This window comes from Hipposideros armiger, unplaced genomic scaffold, assembly GCF_001890085.2.
Source record: "Hipposideros armiger isolate ML-2016 unplaced genomic scaffold, ASM189008v1 scaffold_269, whole genome shotgun sequence".
Taxonomy (NCBI): Eukaryota; Metazoa; Chordata; class Mammalia; order Chiroptera; family Hipposideridae; genus Hipposideros; species Hipposideros armiger.
The window spans coordinates 126187-131953 of record NW_017731619.1 but is presented as its reverse complement, the minus strand read 5'-3'; positions in this window follow the sequence as shown (position 1 = coordinate 131953).

Below are 5767 nucleotides of genomic sequence, written 5' to 3'. Positions count from 1 at the left end.
GGAGGAGCCCAGAGAGATGGAGAAGTCAGGGGCAATGGAGGAACGAGGAGTGATGGAAGAGTCAGGAGGGATGAAGGAGACATGAATGATGGAAAAACAAGGAATGATGGAGCCAGGAGTGATTATGTGGGAGGCAGGAACAGTGGAGGAAGCAGGAGCAAGGGAGGGGGCTGGAGAGGTATAGAGGGCAGGAGTGGTAGAGGAGGCAGTATTCCAGCCGAGACCTGGGGGTGGGTGACTGGAGACATGCAGATACTTTATTATCCATGTCAACCTGATGATCCACAAGTAAATGGAGACTCAGGAAAGGACATCCACAACCAGAGTTCTTCACCCCCTCTGGATCAGATCCCTCTGAGACTGCTGTATTAATTCCATGTTCACACAATAACCTAGACAGAAATGTATATAGCATATTTATTCATAACAACCCCAAACCAGTAACAACCCAAATATTCTTCAACTGTTGACTGTTAAATAAACTGACCATCAATACCATCAATACTATTCAGTAACAAGGTAAGAACTACTGTCACACATCGATCTCCAGAGAATTATGCTGATTGAAAAAAGCCAGTCCAAAGATTACAAGCTGCATGGTTCCATATATATAATAATCTTTAAATGATAAAATTATAACAATGAGAAACAGATTACTGGTTGCCAGGGGAGTGTAAGGAGAGGTTGAGAACAGAAGGCAAGTGGGTGTGTTTAGAAAAGGACAACAGGAAGTGTCCTTGTGTGAATAGAAATGCTCTGGGTCTTGATTGAATCAATGTCAGTATCCCTGTTGTGATGTTGCATTATATGTCTGCAAGATGTTATCACTGGGGAAACTGGAGAAAAGGTACATGGAGTCTCTCTGTATTACTTTTTTTTTCCAGCTCTTTAAAAATATTTTAATCATGCAAAATCAACATAATGTGCTTTAACATAATGCTAAAATGTTAACTAAGACAAAGTGGCTTTTATTTGTTTTACAGGATTTATATTTGGCAATAATTATTAAAATAATTACTCTTAAAGAACTCTAAATGTATTCGTTCAGAAACAATATTTTAAAATACAGCACCAAGCAACAGAAACTATTGCTTTTTATACATTTTTGGCATAACACTGCCATACAGTTACAGAATTATAAAAGAAGTGTTTCATAGTACCATACAGATCCAGAAACTGGTTACAATCACTACCACATACACATGTTATTGGTACTAACAGACATACACAGCATTCTGTGATTCATACTGCAGGAAAATACAGAGAACGGTGGCCATTGGAGAGTCAGAGCTTACGCGGGTAGCAAAATACACTTCTTTTTAAGAATCATACTCACTTTCCCGAAATGCTTAAAATACAAAGAACACAACAGTTTATCTGTATTACTTCTTGCAAACTGTATGTCAATGACAATGATCTCAAAATAAAAAGTTCAATTAAAGTAAAAGGAGAAGGTCTGGGCACAAATTTATTCACATTATGTGTAAGGATAGGATGGAAGCTGTCCCATCACCTGTTAGCTGCAGGGAAGCCAAACTCATCCACCTGGACCTGCCAGCAGCCATCCTAGGTCTTAGAAACAGCATTAGTCCTACAGCCCCCAGGCTGTGGTCTTTGGCAGGACCAGAGCTACTAGCCCTGGGAAGAGTGGAGACCAGCCCTATGCAGGGAAATGCAGGGAGCCATCAAATGAGGCTGTCATGACCACTGAAAGGACCAGTGGGCAACATTACTCTCATTATTCTGAGAAGATGTACCATTGTCAGTACAACAGCCACTCCTCTGCAGGCATTGTCTCCAGAAGTTTCTGTTAAAAACGTTAACAGGGCCAGCCAAGTGGCACGATGGTTAAGAACTGGCTTGGGATGCCAGAGGGCCTCGGTTCGGAACCCACATGTGAGGGCCAGTGACACTGCCCTCTACAAAAAAAAAAAAAAGAATAAAAATGTTAACACATTACAGAGACAAAATAACTCAACTATCATTACATCAGGGGTTGTAAGCATTTCCTGTTAAGGGCCAGATAGTAAATGTTTTCAGCTTGGCCAGCATTACGGACACCATGGCCACTACTTGGCTCTGTCTTTGTAGCCACAGACAATATGTAAACAAATGGGCCTGGCTGTGTTCCAACAAAACTTTATTTACAAAAATAGGCAGTTGGCTGGATTTGGCTTGTAGGCCATTTTTTGCCAAACCCCTGCTTACATTTATATGATATTTTGGCAGTTTGCATAGTATGTTCACCCAGCTACCACCAGTGGGTACGGATAACTATCTTACCAAGCTCAGGGCACCTCTCTTATAGGAAGAAAGCCTGATATGTCCAAGGGCCAAACAAGGGCTTGGGAGCCCAGGAAGGGAGCTTGAAGGCTAGCTTGGATACCTCACACTATCAGGGATCCTTAAAGCAAGCAGGCTAGCAAAGAGCCAAGAAGGAGTGTGGTGTTTATCCACCAGCAAACAGTAATGAAGGAAACCCATCTCTTTCTCTTCATCATGCCAGCTATGGGTGAGTGTATTCATACTGATTCAGACCCAGGCTGATGCCCAGAATCATGGATCAAGAAAAAAAAACACTTCCCTGGGGCAAGAACCCAGGTCTCCCAGAGCTCAGTTCTTCACCTGCTTTATGAGCTTGAAGCACTCACTTCCCACTAGGTGTTGCTGGAAAATGGGATCAGATTGAAAGTACCTTCACTGAATCACATGCATGATCCTTCATGTCATGAAAAGGGAGCTTTTATCACTACATAACATAATCTTTTGTCCACATTAGGAGATTGAGTAAAAGTGATCATACATAGAATCTTGCCTTAGTGCAAACTCCAGTCATTGTTTTCATACCTGATTTTCTCCAATCTACCCAATTCAGGCCCATATATGGACAGAAGGCCCCTGGAGAAACAATCAGTAGAACATATAAACCATGTTGGGTACCAAGTTCCTTAGCTCAAGCAGACAAAAACTTTGGGAAATGACTCAAATGCCAGGAAGGAAGTTTAAAAAAAAACAAAAAAACAAGGAGCTCATTTAAAGCAAGAACAAAAAATAATGAAAGGCAAACTAAAATAACAAGGAGAACATATGACATCAGCACCATTTTTTTCCTATAAGTGGTGCCAGCCCTGCCTAAGAGGAGTGAGGGTGACTTCTGCAGTGGTAGGTGGGGGACAGAATGGGTGGAAACACTCTATAAGAAGGTGGAATAAGTGACTTCCTTTGTGCAGTTTAACTTGTTTTGAAGTGCAGTTCACCTATAGGAAGGAACACAGAGCATGAATGACAGTAGATGAGCTTTCACCTGCCAAACTCTAGGAAACCAGCTCAGGAAACAGAACACCCATGTGCCCTGGAAGCTCTGGCGCCCCTTCAGACACCTCAAGGGTGACCTCTCTTAACTTCTGACAGCTTTGGGGCAATTTCATTAACAGTGTCACTGGGATGTGTGCTTATGGGTTTGGCTTATCTCACTCTGTGCTGTGTCTGTGAGATCCAGCCATGTTGTGTGTGGCTGTAGATGGTTCGTCCACATCTCCTTGCTGAGTGTCCCACTCTGTGAATATGTCACAATTTTGAAATCCATTCTGCTGTTGATAAGATTTGGGTGATTTCCAGATATTGTTGTGTGTGACTTAGGGAAGTGAAAGCTCCACCAAGCCAAATCTTCCACCTACATTGTCTGAAATGCATTGTCATAGAGGCAGGTTGTTTGGTCCACATCTTTCTCACTGCGCCCTCCTTATCGAGGGAGAGTCCCTGTGGAGGGGCCACATGCAGTGAGTGATCAGCTCCCTGATGCTCTGAGCTCCAGGGACTTCTCCTTGCAACAGAGGGCAGAGGAAGTGATAACTGGCACCAGTTTTTGCTCTTTCATCATTGTGCACTGGATCAGCTCTACATCCACTTATATCTGAGCCATGATGCCTTTGAAACTCCCCAGAGGACCTCCTCATACCCCTCACTTCAGTCACACTCATGGGCAGTCTGAAGACCTCACTAAAGTCCATGGGGGTTTGAGAGAAAATAGACAGTGTTGCCTTCAAGGAGCTCACAGATAGGTTGAACAAATCAGAACAGAGCTTGAGAGATGTAGTAAGAAAAAAATGTTACTAGAGTCTGGGGGAGGATGAGTAGGAGGCATGTCAGGAAAAGCACTGGAGCCTTAGATCTGAGCTGGGTTTTAAAGGACAATGTGGCTGTTGACCAGGCACAAGTTAAGCCTAGATACCTGTTTTATTCAAGATAAAACAGATGAATCAACATGACAGATTCAGAACCCAGACCCCATCTTGGAGTAGAAATGTGGTAGAACCAGGTGGATTCAATTATGTTCCTTTCTCTCAAATGTAAACCCACCCCAATGCCCCAGCAGAGAGCTGTTTTACTGTTTGTGACTTAGAGAGATGACATGGGTGCATTGTTGCAGGTGAGGAGCAGAGCCAGGCCCTGGGCACCAGCACAGGGACCTCAGTCCTGAGAGGTGGGTTGGCGCTGTGATGCCTGGGGGCTGCACTCAGCCTGCAGCTCCAGATACAGATAACTGGCCATCCTGCATGCCCATCAGGAGTCTTTCATATGCTCAGTGGCTGTTCCTGTCATTTTCTCTCCTTCCTGGAAACTGCCCATCTACCCTGTGACCTAAGAAGCCTGTCTTCTCACAAGCAGGAATGCTGATGCAAATGGCAGGATTTTCCAGAAGTGGTCCCCATGCCCAGGTTCGAGTACAGGAACCAATGGCTTGGTTTTCTGTGAACTCACTTTGGCATGGCTCAGAGGACAAAGAGATATGGAGGGCCTTTCCAGAGGCACTGGTGGAAGTGGCTTCTGTTTGATCTGAAAGCCTCCACTGTCCCCCAACTCACACTGGGCTCCTTCAAGAGCTGCCCTCCTCTGATAGTGAGGGGTCCTGTTGGCAACTTCTGGAGACTGCTGGTGGCCACGAATTTCCCACATACTTTCTGAAAAATTACCAAGTTTTTAAAAGTTGGATATAAATACATGTATGTGATTTGAAATTCCAGCAGTATTTAGGGGAATACAATGCAATTATTTCCCTTCCTCCTCCAGAACTCCAGGCTTCCTCTCACAGGCTCCCCACGGGGAGAGTGCCCAGAACATCCTTCCACAATTCTCTCTTCAAATATAAACATGTCCATATATGTGCAGTTCTTTGCAGCCTACACTTTGTCACTTAGAAATATGTCTTGGAGATTGTCCCTTATCAGCCCCCACAGCTCTGGCACTTTTTTCCCTCATTTTTTTCAATGATCTAGTCTAGCACATTCCTTTAACCAGGCCCTGTGAACTGATTTTTTTTGAAGGGTGGGGATAGGGAGGGTGTCTATTTTCCTATTGAGATTTTGGCGTTTTTTCCTACTGAAATGTAAAGCATATCTCTAAAGGCAGCCTTTTGTGAGGTGCTTGTGTGCGGTGCATGCATGCACATTATTTTTTCTCAGTTTGCATTTACCTTTTGAATTTATTTATGGCATTTTTTATTTCCCAAAAATTCTAATTTTTATCTAATTAAATTTATTTCCATGTCCTCTATGGTTTCTGAATTTGTATTTTGCTTAGATAGGGCTTCTCATGTCGCATACCCATAAAATATGCTTCCACATTTTCAGTAGTTTCAGTTTTACTTTTTACTTAATTTTTTTTGTTATATCTAGAGTGTATTTTGAATGATGGGTTAGTTAGAAATACCATTTAATGTTATTCCAGGTGGTTATCTAGTTACCTGACTTCACTTAATGACCAAATC